Raw genomic sequence first — 18243 nt, forward strand, 5'->3', positions numbered from 1 at the left:
ATTCACAGCCTATACCCGGGGGAGGCTGCAGTGGGGCCTAGTGAGGGGACTAGAGAGATCCCTGAATTAGTGGGCCTGTGAGAAGGTTACAATGAGGACTGGTTGTAGTCCTGGGAATGTCTGGACTGCTGGCGTAGTCATTGGGAAAGGTAGAGGTTGGTAACCATTGAGAGTCTAAGTGAGAAGACTACCTTGACCCTGTGGTGACTTGGATTATAGGAGGAGGCTTGAGATGGGGCCTTGTGAAAGTGCCTGTAGGGCGTGATTGTTGGTAGAACATTGGGGAGCAGCGCCCTCGAAGCACTAAACCCTTGAAAATCAGGGAGCGGTGATAAAAAGGGAACACTACACTGTTGCAAGAGGTTTAACCCTTAAGAGAGTGTCCTAGAGTAGGAGCAATAGAGAAGAGAGGCGTTGGTTAGCGGTGAGAGAGAGACTACTCTGATTTGGGATCTATAGCTGGGTCGATGTGGGCTGTGGAAGTACTAGCTCTGAGTTAAAGAGAGTGACCAGAGATTAGTGAGTGATTGTATGTCCTGAGGTCTATTGAGAGGCCTGTCCATCTAAGTCCTGCTTAGTGACTGGACCGATAAAGTTTAGAGGGACAGTGTTGAGCCCACAGGGTTCTTAGGAGATAAGCAAAGTGGTAGGGAGTAATCCCTCTTCTTGCAAAAAGTGAAGTCCAAGAGTTGCACTCTATTCTGCAAGCAAGTTGACGTGTGTGACTTACTGCTGTTATCACTGCCATTATTGTTGCTTTCACAAGTCAGATCGAACGGTCCTTAAAGAGACAGTACACCTTTCTAACAAGAACTTGGACTGAGACTGTGTTGGCCACATGGTGGCCTGGGACCGTACTCTATTGTACTCCTGTTGCGTAGCGTGTTGTGTGACATGCATGTTCACAGCCATGGGTGTTCAGGCAATCCATGAAAGGCAGCGGGAGGCGTTGGGCAATGCTTATATTAAGTGTCTGTAGCGACCTTGCATGTTGCGTGTAGGTGGGGCAGTTTGTGGTATGGTATAGCCTCCCAGAGACCCATAGCGTCATGGTTGGATGTGCGAAAGCAGTCATAATGTTTGCAACCAACTTTGGTGGACCTGTTGGAGTATGTCACAGTCTCTGGCCCCGGAAAGGACCGCACTAAAATATAAACCTGAGAATCTACTTTTGAATAAAGTTGTGTCGTCCTGGAAAACATCTATTACATGCCATCATTTTAAAGCAGGATTGTTTGAATAAACTAGACAAGTCTGGCCATTATCCTCTGACCTCTCCTATTACCCATTGATGATATTTGATGTAGGGTTATGTTGTAGCTGGCAAGGAGAAATATGGAGCAAGTGTTGGATATATGCTACAACTGTCATTCCCTGCAATGTGCTTATTTAAACCTTCAGATGCTCATTTAACCCCTCAGAAAAAATTTGCTGCGGATTAACACTGTGGTCTGTCCGCACTTGAATTAGTCTCCAAATCTGCCACGTCTGGCAGGTAGGTACCCACACAGCATAAACAATGCGTATACACTGATGGTTTATGTAACTTGTACACAGTGGCGTAACTACCGCCGTAGCAGCAATAGCGGGGCCCGTACCGCTCGCCAGCACGGCCCTCCATGCCCGGTGGCACCATTGGCAGCCGCTATGGCTGCTGCAGTGGTAGCAACACCAGATTCAATAATATCTACGTCCTTAGGAGGCGATGTCCGGTCATTCTCCCGTCGCTTGTGTGAAGGAACTACGGGAGTAAGTGACATCACAGCGTGATCTCGCGAGGATTAAGCTTGACATGAATGAAGAGAAGGGTATAACGCTGATTGGTCAGCGTCATACACTTCTCTTTGTTACGCATGTTGCGTGTAGGTGGGGCAGTTTGTGGTATGGTATAGCCTCCCAGAGACCCATAGCGTCATGGTTGGATGTGCGAAAGCAGTCATAATGTTTGCAACCAACTTTGGTGGACCTGTTGGAGTATGTCACAGTCTCTGGCCCCGGAAAGGACCGCACTAAAATATAAACCTGAGAATCTACTTTTGAATAAAGTTGTGTCGTCCTGGAAAACATCTATTACATGCCATCATTTTAAAGCAGGATTGTTTGAATAAACTAGACAAGTCTGGCCATTATCCTCTGACCTCTCCTATTACCCATTGATGATATTTGATGTAGGGTTATGTTGTAGCTGGCAAGGAGAAATATGGAGCAAGTGTTGGATATATGCTACAACTGTCATTCCCTGCAATGTGCTTATTTAAACCTTCAGATGCTCATTTAACCCCTCAGAAAAAATTTGCTGCGGATTAACACTGTGGTCTGTCCGCACTTGAATTAGTCTCCAAATCTGCCACGTCTGGCAGGTAGGTACCCACACAGCATAAACAATGCGTATACACTGATGGTTTATGTAACTTGTACACAGTGGCGTAACTACCGCCGTAGCAGCAATAGCGGGGCCCGTACCGCTCGCCAGCACGGCCCTCCATGCCCGGTGGCACCATTGGCAGCCGCTATGGCTGCTGCAGTGGTAGCAACACCAGATTCAATAATATCTACGTCCTTAGGAGGCGATGTCCGGTCATTCTCCCGTCGCTTGTGTGAAGGAACTACGGGAGTAAGTGACATCACAGCGTGATCTCGCGAGGATTAAGCTTGACATGAATGAAGAGAAGGGTATAACGCTGATTGGTCAGCGTCATACACTTCTCTTTGTTACGCCCACTTGGTCAAGAGTAAAAAAAACGCCCACTTGGGCATTAAGAACAAATTTGCATAACACTTAAAATGCTCATAACTTTGTCAAAAATAAACGTTTTAAAAAACCCACAAAAAAAAACCCACATTACTTATCTACATTAAAGCGCCTATTAGATTAGGTAGAAGATAGGGCAGTTATAAACTGGTGACAGAGCCTCTTTAAGACCTGAATAAATAGTAAAAACCTCTACATTTGTGCTGCCCTAACAGCAGCCTGTGTAATAATGACACAGTGTAATGTGTTTGCATACTATACATTATAAATAAAAAAAGAAAGGGATAAAAAAAATAATACATTATTCAGCATAAAATATATTTTATTGCCCATACAGCAGGTAAAAATAAAAAAGGCACACATATTAGGTATCTACACGAATGTACTAACCTGAAGAATTAATTTAACAGTTTATTTAGTGTGAAACGTGAACAGTATAAAAAATAAACAAAGAGAAACAATGAAAAAAAAACACTTATTTTTATATTCACGCCACAAAAATATATTACATAAATGACATAGTAATTTATTTGTACCCCCTAACTGTGCAGGAAAAAAAAAATATGTTTCCCGCATAAAACAAGGCCTCATACAGCTATGTTAATGAAAAAAAAAAAAAGTAACAGCTGTAAATATGTAGCTGGTCATTAAGGGGTTAAAGGGGTTTTGTCATGACAGATATTTATGTCATATTCATATGCCATAAAAGTCTGAAAGTTGCGGGTTCCATCTCTGGGACCCCCACCTATCTCCCGAACAGGGGTCTCCTGCTCCATCCCGCCTGGTGAGGCGACCGCTGACCGGCACATTCAGGTGGAGCATTAGTGTACAACAGGACGGGTGTCCTAAAAAAGCAGAGCTCACTGAGCTACGCTGTTTCCATATCTCCATATGCCGTAAATGTCTTTCGTGACACAATCCTTTTAAGACAAAGAGCAGTAAGTAGTACAGCTAACAACCACCACTAGTCCCACCCATCTGTATATTGACCTTGAGTGCTACAAATAATATTAGCGTGCCTCAATTTCAAGGCTCATTGCACCTGTCTAGCAGTAAAATAAGCCCATTTGTTTCCCATTATGTTGATACACCTGTTTTCTCTACAAAGTTCTTTTCAGATTCATGTCTATGGTGCTATAATATACAGATATAAGATAACGCTGGATGAGTCATGTTCTTTATACAAAGTACAAAAAGTCAATTTTTCCTTTGTTAAGCAGCAAATTCCACGTCCTTTATTATCAGCATGAGAGACTATGAATGCAATTTATTCAAAGAGCAATTCCACCCAAAAACAAGATACGAACTACAAAGCGACTTTTTTTTTTTTTTTAAATGTTAGTCCGCTCCTTACCTGTAATGATCTGGACAAATAATCACTATATCCATTTATAAATGGTTATATAGTGTTGATTCTGCTCCCATGTATGAATGATATGAAAGTTCACCTATGACCATTACAAGATGTCCTCCTACTCTGCCCTACGCTGAAATAGAAAGAGTATGCACCATGCAAGTGAATGAAGCTAATAAACAGCAGAGCACTCATTTTACAACCTTTGCAACTAATTTTTTTTTTATCAACTCAATGTATCTAGAATGCAAAAGTAAGCAACTTTGGTATAGGTCTTGTTTAAAAATGTCCAATTGTTTTATTTCTACAGACCTTTGCATCTCCATGGAAACAGACTACAAACAAACTCTGTGTAGTCTGATCCTGCAGGCATTCTTCCTTTTTTTGTCTGTCCCCTACCTGCTAACCTTGTATGTAGGCGACAAATGGAAGGGAGTATGACTGATGGATCAGACTACATACAGTTTGTTACCATGCAGACGCACAAGTCCGCATATGAGCTGTAGAAACAAAACAATATGACATTTTGACCCATTGCAAAGTTGCTTCAAGTTTTACTTTAAATGCATTAAAGCAATAAAAAGAAATTGGCTGCAATGATGGACATAAAGTTCTATGGGAAGAATACAGCCACATCGACTTCCATTTGGAAGTTGATGGGGGCAGAAAGAATACATGTTACCTATTTGTTCAGGCTCCATTGCCTAAAATTAGCCCTGCATTATCTCATTATTGGGACCTTTACAATAAGGGACTAATACAAGCACCAGCCTGATCCAGTTTATTGATGGGAAAAATAATTGTGAATTATTCAATCATCTCTAATCGTGATAAACTTTGATAAAGTAAACATAAGTCAGATATCTGAATGGTCTCTGTTATCAGTGCACATTTGTACAAAATTTTGTTAACGGAGTGAATATTAAGATACTGTATAAATATGATACAATACCATGTCAGACAAGAGACCAGAAGGGAACTAGATCAAAGTGGGAATGGTGTAGTATTGCTGACCTTGTTATGTATTGTACTGTCTATACAAAAAGAGGAAATCATTATATGACACAAAAACATTCCTATTCTCACACTGTATAGAGGCAACTTTATCCATTTGTACGTTTCAGTCAATAATAAAGAAAATACAAGTCTTGTCATTTAGATCTATTCATATTTGCAGCGGACGAAGAGCAGTTTCAATGTATTAATATTGAGCATTGTCAAATATTTACATATAACAAAGCATATAGCCCAACAATCTGTAATATACTTGCCTTATAAATGTCTCACAGTTTCTGTGCTGCTTGTGCCATAGACTCCCGACGGATCTTCTATAGTTTTGTAGCACAATGACTTGTCATACTGGACACATGACAACTATTTGCTGGCCATAGTACTGATGTGCCGTCCATGCTAACATCATCGATGTGGCCAGTGATTGCTGTCGCTGACACATGTTTAGTCCTACACGTCATCACCAATGTTCCCTCTAAGTCTTGGCAGACTGACCCCCCTGTAGATAGCGCCACACTGACCTCCCTGTAGATAGCGCCACACAGACCCCCAGTAGATAGCGCTACACAGACCCCCCTGTAGATAGCGCCACACAAACCCCCCCAGTAGATAGCGCCACACAGACCCCCTTGTAGATAGTGCCACACAGCCCCATGTAGATACTACCCCATGTTGATACTGTATATACTGCCACAAAGACCCCCCTTGTATATACTGCCACACAGCCCCCCTTGTATATACTGGCACACAGCCCCCCTTGTATATATTGCCACACAGCCCCCCTTGTATATATTGCCACACAGCCCCCTTGTATATATTGCCACACAGACCCCCGTATATACTGCCACACAGACCCCCGTATATACTGCCACACAGCCCCCTTGTATATACTGCCACACAGCCCCTCTTGCATATACTGACACACAGCCCCTCTTGCATATACTGCCACACAGCCCCACTTGTATATACTGCCACACAGACCCCCTTGTATATTCTGCCACACAGCCCCCCATATATACTGCCACACACAGCCCCCCCTTGTAGATAGCCACACACAGCTCCCCCCTTGTAGATAGCTATACACAGCCCCCCTTGTAGATAGCCACACAGCCCCCCTTGTAGATAGCCACACAGCCCCCCCTTGTAGATAGCTACACACAGCCCCCCTTGTAGATAGCCACACAGCCCCCCCTTGTAGATAGCCACACACAGCCCCCCCCTTGTTGATAGCCACACACAGCCCCCCTTGTAGATAGCCACACAGCCTCCCCTTGTAGATAGCCACACAGCCCCCCTTGTAGATAACCACACGCAGCCCCTCTTGTAGATAGCTACACACAGCCCCGCTTGTAGATAGACACACAGCCCCCTTATAGATAGGGCCCCCATTCCCTTGTAAGTAGCGCCGCACAGCCTCCCCCCTTCCCTTGTACTTTCCCTTCCCTACCGCTACAACTCTCCGCTCTGCCTGACACGATTCACCATCAGGAGAAGGAGGTGGTCATGCGGCGAAGATCGGATCACTTTTGTCTGGGGTCGGTGACAGCACAGGACTGGACCAGTTCAGTCACCTGACCTCATGTCAGGTGACTGGATTTGTCCACTCCCGGCACCGACCTCACTTGTCAGCGGACGGCCTACATGCCGTCTCTGATACTCTAGGCTATCTGCTCCCTCTCTCACCTTCCAGGAGTTTTTATTGGGTGGCCGCTCCGTGAAGGTGAATGAAGGAGGAGATTGAGAAACTTCCGCCTGCCGCACTGACAGTGTGCAGGCTTTAAAGTTCAGTGAGCGGGGGACCGCGAAATGTGTGCGGCCACGCAGCCACGCACCCGCACACCTTATAGGGAACATTGGTCATCACACCATGGCACCAGTGGATGGGGATGGTGCAGAATTTAAAAGGTGAGTATAGTTTGTTGGTTTTATACATATTGAGCTCAATGACAATTGTTCAGAGAATTTGGAAAACCCCTTGTAAACCTTGTAAAGTGATTTTTATTTTATTTTTAAAAAGTGTCCGTAAGCGTGTTTGGTGCAACTTTCAAATTAGTGTTTATTAAAAATTATTTTTCTTTAGAAGATACAGCTGCTCTGTATACTGTATACAGAGCAGCTGTATCATTCGCTAAGACCTGAATCCGTCAGGTCCACTAGACTTATGCGTTCAGTGTCAGCGGGTCCTCTGTGTCTCTAACACGCAGAATCCATCTGTAATATATCACATCTAAGTTATGAATTTAGATGTAATGGATAACAGGTGGATTCCTTGTGTCAGAGACAAGCAGGACCCGCTTTCACTGAAACTGCGGACCTGACCGGTGCAGAATTCCACGTACGATATAGCTGCTCTTTATACAGACTAAAAAGCAGCTGTATCTCCAAAAAGTAAAAAAATATTTTTAATAAAAACTAATTTGAAAGTTGCACCAAACACACTGATTTATTTAAAAAAAAAATAATAATAATTACTTTCAAAGGTTTACATGGTATACTTGGCTATTCAACTGGTTAGACCATTGTGATTGATAAGGCTTTCTGGCTGGGTACCCTTCCTCAGGGTGAAAACACTGTTGAAACCAAAGTATACCCCTTAAAGGAACAGTGTCATCACAATTTTTTTTTTCATATGTTAAAGATGTTAGTGCTTTATTAAAAACGTTTATATTTATTTGTGTGTTTGTGTTTTACTTTTTCTTATTTTTACACTTTTTCTTCCCTATGGGGGCTGCCATTTTTTCTTCCATTTCTGTATGTGTCGATTAACGACACATACAGACATGGAATACGGCAGCCACAGTCCCATAGGGACTGCGAACGGCTCCCGTCCCATCCACTTCTGTGTACGCCGTCTGTGTGGGAACTGCGCATGCGCCGCTCCCACACAGTCCAATTTGAAATTGGCGCCGTCCGGCGCCATTTTCCTGTGGACCGGAAGTCGCGGCCGGACAGTAAGATTACTACTTCCGGTCGCGGCTTCCGGACTTGTGCACTTGGACCAGCGGCAGCAGACGGAGCGGACGGGCCGGAGGGAGCCGCGGCGGCAGGAGCAGGTAAGAGATTTCAATGTATGTTCGTGTTTGTGTACGTTTACTACTGTATGTAAACCTACTACACTGTGTGTTAGCTCAAAAAATGGCGACACACAGTGTAGGAGGATAGACAGTTCAAACCCCTCGTTTATCCCGGCACTAGCCAGGATAAAGGAGGGGGGGGATGCTGAGAGCTCACTAGAGCGAGGGCTTTTTACCCAATTTTGCAATGCTGCAATTTTGGGAATAGCTCCATCTAGTGACCAGCAATGGGAAATATTATAAATTAGAATCTAATTTATAATATTTCCTGACTCGTGAAAAAAATAAAAAAAAATGTGAACAATGTTTAATCACCTACACACTAAATGTTTAATTCAAAAAAAAAAAACATGTTTTTCTGGCAACACATTCCCTTTAAATCCTTGTTACAGTATATTTTTTACAGTATCTCAACTGTATATCCATAAACCTGGTGGGAAAAGGGGCCAAAGCGTCTGTATTTTCCACTTCAGGTGCAATGGATTAGACCACTGTTTACTCTATTTCATTGTCAGATACTGCCTGCAATCTGCTTTACTACATCTATATCACTGACCACTAGGGATCATGATACTGAATGCACCACTGACCACCAGGGACCAAGCCACGGAAACAACACACAGCCAGCCTATGAGACATGGTAAGAAAAATGTAGCTTCAGACCTAACTCATATAGTGGCATCACATTATTATATGGAGAAGAAAAACTTTATAAACATATTTGCTCTCAAAACCACAATAATTATTGCTGCACATTCTTGGGATTATAATCCCACCACATGCCGTTTCTCAATGGCATTGGTTCCACTATATACAGTCATATTCAATGGCCGGCTTCCCAGAATGTGTCCCGATGGTATTATCTGTATTGAATTCAGAGGTATTCAGCAACATTGTGGAAAATAAGATAACGGTAAATGTGAATATTTATAGCTAAAAATAAAATCTTAGTTCATCTAAAACTTAGATATGTGTTGTTTTTTTTTTACATATAATGTTATTTTGAGATATATATATATATATATACACACAGGGGCGTAACTAGGAAAGACTGGGCCCCATAGCAAACTTTTGACTGGGCCCCCCCTCCCTGCCCTGGGTGTCACACAACACCCCCTTGTAGATAGTGCCTTTTTTACAGCCCCCCCTGTAGATAACGCCATACAGACCCCCACTGTAGAGAACGCCATACAGCCCCCCTGTAGAGAACGCCATACAGCCCCCTGTAGATAACGCCATACAGCCCCCTCTATAGATAACGCCATACAGCCCCCTCTATAGATAACGCCATACAGCCCCCTCTATAGATAACGCCATACACCCCCTCTGTAGATAACACCATACAGCCCCCTCTGTAGATAACGCCATACACCCCCTCTATAGATAACGCCATACACCCCCTCTGTAGATAATGCCATGCAGCCCCCTCTGTAGATAACACCATACAGCCCCCTCTGTAGATAACGCCATACAGCCCCCTCTGTAGATAACGACATACACCCCCTGTAAATAACGCCATACAGACCCCCCTGTAGATAACGCCATACAGACTCCCCCCTGTAGATAACGCCATACAGACCCCCCTGTAGAGAACGGCATACAGCCCCCCCTGTAGATAACGCCATACAGGCCCCCCTGTAAGTAACGCTATACAGCCCCCCTGTAAATAGCACCATACAGCCCCCCCTGTAGATGGCGCCATACAGCCCCCCTGTAGGTAACGCCATACAGAAACCCCCTGTAGGTAACGCTATACAGCCCCCCCTGTAGGTAACGCTGTACAGCCCCCCTGTAGGTAATGCTGTACAGCCCCCCTGTAGGTAATGCTGTACACCCCCCCCCCTGTAGGTAACGCCGTACAGCCCCAACCCTCCAAAAAAATCCGACCTATAGTTTGTCCTACAAAAGACATGTATCCCCTATCCACAGGATAGGGGATACATGTGTGATCGATGGCAGCGATAGGGAGAATGGGGGTCCGAAAGTCCCCTGAAGTTCTCCATGACTAACCTCTGACTTCCGGAGTCTGCGTAGCTCAATAAAAATGAAAGGAGCGCTGTTCACGCATGCGCACAAGTGCGACCGGCACTCCATTAATTTCTACGGAGCTGCCGACATAGACCCCGGAAGTCCGAGGTTTGTGATGGAGAACTTCAGGGGACTTTCGGTCCCCTGTTCTCCTTATCGCTGCCAGCGATCACACATGTATCCCCTATCCTGTGGATAGGAGATACATGTCTTTTGTAGGAACAACCCCTTTAATGGCAGAGCGGGGAGATACCTCCCTGCTCTGCCGTAGTGTTAAGTGGCGTCGCGCTGTAGTAGCCATAGCGGCAGCTTGCGGAGCCTCCAGCCATGGTGGGGAGCCCGTGCCGGCGGGTGACACGGGCCCCCTCATGCCACGGGCCCCGTAGCAGCCCCTACATTTCACAAGCAATATAGTTCTATAAGGGAGCAACCATAACAATAAATTAGAAGAAAATTAATTAAAGAGGCCACACACAGCTGCCTGTAGATAGTGCCATACACAGACCCCTTGTAGATAGTGCCACACACAGCCCCCTGTAGATAGCACCACACATAACCCCCTCTTGTATATAATGCCACACAGCCCCCTGTAGATAGCGCCACGCACAGCTGCCTGCAGATTGTGCCACACACAGCCCCCCTCTTGTATATAACGCCACACAGCCCCCTGTAGACAGCTCCACACACAGCCCCCTTTGTAGTTAACGCCATACAGCCCCCGTTGTAGATAGTGCCACACATCCCCCTGTTGTAGATAGTGCCACACATCCCCCTGTTGTAGATAGCGCCACACAGCTCCCCTGTTGTAGATAAAGCCACACAACCCCCCTTGTAAATAGCTCCACACACAGTCCCCCTTGTAGATAGCGCCACACACAGCACCCCCTTGTAGATAGTGCTACACACAGCCCCCACTTGTAGATAGCACCACACTGACCCCCTTGTAAATAGCGCCACCATGACCCCCCTTGTAAAATAGCGCCACACTGCTCCTCCCTTGTAAACAGCGCCACACAGCCCCCCTTTAAATAGTGCCAAACACAGCCCTCCTTGTAGATAGCGCCACACACAGCCCCCCTTGTAAACAGCACCAACACAGCCCTCCTTGTAGATAGTGCCACACACATCCCGTTGCCCCCCTTGTAGGTAGCGGCACACTCCCCCTCTTGTAAATAGCGCCACACTCCCCCCTTGTAGATAGTGCCACACTGTAAACAGAGCGGAGAGCGTTAGCCTACCTCTATCACTCTCCGCTCTGCCTGATGTGACTCACCGGAGGAGCCGAGGAGGTCATGTGGCGCAGGCAGCGGCGGAGTTCCTTCTGACTGGGGTCGGTGACAGCCCGGGAGTGGACCAGTGAGGTCAGGTGACAGGACTGGTCCACTCCCGGGCCGTCACAGACCCCAGTCAGAACGCCGCCGCATGAACTCCTGACTCTTCCTAACGCTGAACGTTGCTGCTGGTGTCCGACATACAGGGCGCCTATCAGCAGCAAATAGCTGCTCTGCCACGGTGCCCCCCCTTCCCTACCACCTAGTTGCGCCCAGGCACATGCCCGCCCTAGCTACGCCCCTGTGTGTGTATATATATATATATAGTCTCTCATAAGCAATATAAATGTAAATAGACAATCATGGCACGTGGCAATTTAGAGAAACCCGCCATGTTTTCCTATTTTTGCAAATCATGAGATTTATGGTTGTCTATACTTACTTTGTCAACAACGCTTTAAACTTGATGAAATAACCCCTTAAAATAATAGTCTCCTGGAAAAATGTTCACCAAAAATAAAGAAAGGTAATTAAAGAGGTTTTCTATGACTTTTTAAAATCTACAGCAGGGCAGGGGGTGTTATAATATAATAAACTAGCAGATACTCACTCCCTGTGAAGTGCTCCCAGGTCCAGCGTTGTCCGGTTCCCCGTCACTCTGCTTCCAGAAGCTCCTGTAGTGGTCAAGCGATTGGCTGCCGCGGCATGTAATGCCATCTACTGCCCTGCTGCAGATTTTAAAAAGTCCCGGAATACTTATCCCAAAAAAACATGTGGGCTCATACTGTAAATGGACACAATCCCTTTTTTTTATTACTCCTGTGGATAGCTGATAAATATTCATTATGAGAAAACCCCTTTAATGGTACAATTGTAGAGAGTGAAAATAATACTCCAAATCACATTAATAAAATCAGGTCTCAGCAACATTTTACAATCCATTTAGCAATTTGCAACTTTATAGGTCTAAATAAAAAAATAAATAAAAAAAGGTTGTTTTACATGTATAAGAAATATGTTTTTCCTACAGAAACAAAAGCCCAATTATACCTAAGACAATTCATGTGACTGACAGAAGAAGAGGCAACCTGGACCCAGAGGTAATCGTGCCTCTAAGGACTGCCCGTGTTTCCAAGTATTCAAGCAAGAATAATAGCAACAGATGGTCCAGATGTAATACATGATGTACTCATACTGCCATGTCATAGTGATGGGTGTATAGAGAGAAATCTATTGCGTCAGAGTGGCACCAGATCCCTAATAAATGAACATCCTACTTCATTTATCATTGCAGAGCTGAATTAAATGATGTCTTGGAACATGTGCTTCCTAAAAAATGATACCTTAGTAACTACTCTATATTCTGCCTTATTGACCACCAATTGAGTACATGTAACTACATGCACAGCGAGAGATGGTCACAGTAAGCATAAGAGTATCTGCTATACAATACACTGCCCCTACAGGTCACACAGACCAGTTTTTCCACCTATTTCTGGAAGCATGAGAAGAATGCACAAAAAAATCATATACAAGATGTAGCCGTCTTTATCTTGACTTTTAACGCATTAAATAAACAGTGGCTAGATCTCTTATCTTGATTTTTCAATGGCTTTTGTTGTGTGATATCACGCTGCAGCAAGTTGTCAGAATCAAGTTAAAGATGGCTACATTCATACAGATGTAGCCATCTTTATCTTGACGTTTAATGCAACTTTAGCTTGACTTTTTCAATGGCTTTTGTTGTGTGATATCACGGTGCAGCAAGTTATCAGAGTCAAGATAAACGGTGCTACATCTGTAGCTTCAGGATGTCCTACGGGTTGAGACATTTCAGATTAAAATGGGTAAAATGTGCAGGAAAATTGAATATTGTAAGTTGCATGCTATCTGAACACTAGAGCTGCAGATTGAAGCTTCTGGTCCCCGTGCATAAGCTATACCTGTGCAATCCACCTATCTACTCATGACCTTACATGTATTATAGATGCAATATATTTAATACTTACATACAAAAAATGTGTTTGTGGAGAGAGAGAGGGGTGTAACTATAGGGGTGCTGAGTTGCGACCTGAGAAAAGCCAAAAGTTTGTCACTATAGAGGGACACGAGTACTATAAATGACGTGTGTAGTTGGGGACCCTGTTACAGATTTTACATTGGCGTTTAGGATCATCAAGCAAAGTCTAATGAATACAATGAGATACAGTATCTCCAACACGTGTGATTACTTACTTAGGCCTCATGCAAACTAACGTAAATATGCCCGTTATTACGTGCCCATAGACTTCTATTGGCCACGGATAACTTCCCGTATGCTTACAAGAAGGTGCCCGTGCCGTTGAAAAATATGGTACATGTCCTATTTCAGGCCGTAATAACGGCACGGGCAGTCCCATAGAAATCTATGGGGCTCCCGTAATTACAGGTGGCTACGTGTGTGCACGTTGCTAGGCGACGTCAGGGGATAGTCACTGTCCAGGGTGCTGAAAGAATTAACTGATCAGCACCCGGGACAGTGACTACCGCTGGAGTTAATAGTATTAAAAGTTAACTTACCTGTTTCTTCCTTCAGTCCGGCCTCCCGGGATGACGTTTCATCCCATGTGACCGCTGCAGCCAATCACAGGCCAATCACAGGCTGCAGCGGTCACATGGACTGCCGCGTCATCCAGGGAGACTGGATGTCAAGAGGGACGCGTCACCAAGACAACGATACGTATGAACTTCTTTTACTTACAATCGCTGCGGAAACTCTGCCCGAAAGGGCTGCCCCTTCTCTCTATCCAGCACTGATAAAGAGAAGGGGATGCCGATTAGTGCAGAGAAAACGGGTCCGTAAATACGGGTGGAATACGGGTGACACCGGGCCCGTATTTACGGTCACGGGTTCGTAAATACTGGTTGAATACGGGTCGAATACGTGTGACAAAGGACCCGTATTTACGGGAGGAAAAAAATAAATTTGTGTGCATGAGGCCTTATGGTTACATTCAAGTCTATAGTAAAATATAAAGTGCACTGCATACAAATGCGTTTTTGTTTGTGGTATTTTTGAGGCAATTTTGTTGTCAGTGGCTTTTTTTTTTCCCAAACGCAGCATTCTCTGGGTTTGGCGTTTTCTTCAGGCATTTTTCCCCATAGGCTTTTTTATAGAACTTAAAAAACGCCAGGAACAAAAGCATGTACCGAATGACGCTGAATAAATGGCGCCACCAAAATTGCCGCTGAAAACGGCCGAAAAAATGCATGTTACATTTCAATAACACTAGTGTTTTAAGAAATGTTTTTTTGATGCAGTTTAAATTTCACATATATTTTACAACAAAAAACGCCATTAATAACGCCATGAAAGACGCAAAAATTCAGCCAAACGCTGTGTGTGAATCTAGCCTTAAAGGATCTTATTTATTTATTTTTTAAAGTTTCTATTACCGTCAAAATAGAAAAATCACACATTTCCCAGTACACTTACCATTGCAATTCCCATGCCATGCTGCGGCTGCGGCCCTGGTCAGTCCTCCGTTTACACTGGAGCGTGATGCTGCGGCGTTCGTATTGACAACACATCACCTGATCTGAGTTGCGAATTACAGCCAACGGTGGTGGTGTCCCACATAGTGACGTCACCACCGATATATTTATAAATTTGATGACAATAGACACTTTTTCTAAAACCCTAGAAAACTCCTTTAAATGTTCACATAAAATAGCAAATGTCACGGTCACACCTCGCAGCCTGGTGCAGATTATTGCATTTATTTTGCCAAAATCTAGAGTGGTACATGAACAAGGAAAATTATACATGAAAACATTACACCTCTTTTTTGGATCAAATAGCAGTTTGGGTTTTAAATGATCCATGTACAAACTTCACAAAAACGATTGACCCTTACCATAGGCTTGATGCATACGGCTGTAGCTCCGTACCCCTCCGATTTAATACTTGTTTTAATGTGTGCCATATGACAGGGGTATTTGTCCTAATATTAAAAGAAAACACATTTATTAAAGGAACACCTAAAAAGATGTATTCAAATGAGGATTCATATAAAGCAGAGGTGTAACTACCGCTACAGTTGCCATAGTGGACTGCAGGGGGCCGACTGTTACCACTTACTGCTCCTTCTCCAGAGACCTTTTTATCTCTGGGCGCTGCCGCACACAGGGTCCCGATGCCGGCCATTCAAAGCTTTGCTATGGGGTCCAGCAGTTTCTTATATTAAGCATCGGATATATGTTTTCTAGCACTGCCAGTGTATTGTACTTAGACTAGACTCATCTGGGGCCTCTCATAATTATAAGTGATGATTTGTATGTAATGCTACAATTGTAGGGAGTGAGAATAATACTCCGAATCACATAGATCGCAGCAACATTATTCAATTTGTAGCTTTATGGGTCATAAAATGTGTATTGCATCATGTATCAGAATTATGTTTTTCCTATAGAAACAATGACATCTAAGACAACTCATGTGACTGACAGAAGAAGAGGCAACCTGGACCCAGAGGTAATCGGGTCTCTAAGGACTGCCCATGTTTCCAAGTATTCAAGCAAGAATAATAGCAACAGATGGTCCAGATGTAATACATGATGTACTCATACTGCCATGTCATAGTGGTGGGTGTATAGAGAGAAATCTGACATATTGCATCAGAGTGGCACCAGATCCCTAATAAATGAACATCCTACTTCATTTATCATTGCAGAGCTGAATTAAATGATGTCTTGGAACATGTGCTTCCTAAAAAGTGATACATTCAAGTGATAATTCCCCTTCAGATATCCTTACTTAATGTGTGCTTGAGCCTGGAACTTACAGATCACTAGAGAAACATTATACAGTACACAGAAATGCAATAATAACTTAAAAATCAAAGGATTTTTTCAACCAACATAAAGGTTATAGAAAAGAGCTCCAACTATGTGCTCACAATTTATAATATATCTTTATGCATTTGGCCGTGAGAACAGATTTTGGGGACCGTGCTCCAGATTCTGTCGCGTTTGCTTACATACAGCATATTACACAAGAGGATTATGCACATTATTGGTACAAGTGTTTTATTATGCATGGTGCTGGGCTGAACAGGATATGTTTATTACACCCAGCTTAGGCTCACCTGCGCTGATCAGATCTTGGTAGCCGGTTCTTTGTGGGAGAGTAATGGGGGGGGGGGGGGGGGGGGGTCCAGACCTCCATTAAACCTAGGTTTTACATTTTTTGGCTTAAAGGCTATGGACACTTTTAAGGGCATTTTTGAAAAAAAATAAATAAATTTGATTAGTCAGTGTGTTAAGTATACAGTAACTTTGTAATGATTTTTTATTAAAAATTTGTTTTACTTTTGGAGATGCAGCTGTATCGTTCATTTTACACAGAATCCGTCAGTCCCGCGGACATAACGGGTTCAGTGTTGGCGCGTCCCGCGTGTCTCTGACATGCAGCATCCACCTGTAAACGATCAATAAGTTATGAACTTAGATGTGATCATTTACAAGTGGATCCTGCGTGTCAGAGACATGCAGGACCCGCCAACACTGAACCTGTCAGGTCCGTGGGACTGACGGATTCTGTGTAAAACGAATGATACTGCTGTTCTGTATAAAGAATGTAAGGCAATGGGGCTTAAGCCTAGGGGCCACATGGGATCACAACGCCCCCTCTTATTAGTATTATTATTTAAGTGGTATGCTCCTGTGTTTCCATCTCTATCCCCCCCCCCTTTTATGGGGGTTTCTTGGTACTTTCCTTTTTCTCTGAGTTTATTGGCCTAGGTTATTAGCAGGAAGAATGCTGGATTCCTCTGGAATCCGCGCGAGACAAGCTGTGGATTATCCTGATTGGCCAGCAGCAGTTTTCGGGAGGAAGGTTTCTTCTATAAAAGAAATACTGAGCTTCGGCTGAAGAGGTGTCAGTCTGACTAGAAGAGGATCCGGAGCAGCGCCCCACCCTCCCTCCTTTACAACAAGTCGCTGTATTTTTTAGTAGGTTGTTGCCCATTTAAATATGGGTGGACTGGGTATATTAATAATAAAAAATACATTTGAATTGGTCTATTTGGCTTGAGTCTTATGACTATGCCCTTTGGTTTATGGGTTTTAATTATTTGCTATTTATGTTTGTTTGGTAGTACTTAATAAATACAGCGGCTTTATTTATTCCATGATCTCTTGTGTCTATATTTATTTATGTTTATTATTATTATTTTGGTTTATTATATGAGTGGCGCCTGTGATCACATACAGAACAGCTGTATCTCCAAAAGTAAAACAAATTTCTAATAAAGATTAATTACAAAGTTACACTAAACGCACTGACTGATCTATTTTTATTTTTTTTAAATAAAAGTATAAATGCCCTCAAATGTGTCCATAGCCTTTAAGACTGACTTGAGTGGGTTTATTAGTAGTCCTCTAGAAAATGTTTGATAATATATATTCATATCACAACATATTCAGCCGAATCATCTGCATGTATGTCTATTACTATGCAAATTCAATAACCCATGTTATAATTATAATATCCAACATCTATGTAAAATGATTCCATATCCCATAGCTACGAACTGGAAAACTAATCTTGCTGCATAGTAAATACATTTGTTCTTGTGCGTCCATTGTTTGACTCTCACAGCCTTAAGTCCCAGCCAAACTCAGTAGGTTGTGTAAATGTTTATAGATTAATTGTACCCCAGGGAATAGTCCATTATCCAGTGGTTATTTTGGACACTGTAATGATGTTACTGG

General features: G+C 43.5%; 1 long non-coding RNA gene across 2 annotated transcripts; it reads left to right on the forward strand.

The window, feature by feature from the left end:
* The first annotated feature begins 6733 nt into the window (after window positions 1-6733).
* LOC142652496 (uncharacterized) lies at window positions 6734-16189 on the forward strand. 2 transcript variants are annotated; one of them, XR_012847862.1, is made up of 4 exons: window positions 6734-7022; window positions 8707-8831; window positions 12521-12590; window positions 15942-16189. It is a non-coding gene; the product is annotated as an uncharacterized LOC142652496 (long non-coding RNA). The 2 variants fall into 2 exon arrangements; XR_012847863.1 differs by having other exon boundaries at window positions 8754-8831.
* Window positions 16190-18243: the final 2054 nt, after the last annotated feature.

Source organism: Rhinoderma darwinii, chromosome 5 (genome assembly GCF_050947455.1).
Source record: "Rhinoderma darwinii isolate aRhiDar2 chromosome 5, aRhiDar2.hap1, whole genome shotgun sequence".
In the NCBI taxonomy this organism is placed as follows: Eukaryota; Metazoa; Chordata; class Amphibia; order Anura; family Rhinodermatidae; genus Rhinoderma; species Rhinoderma darwinii.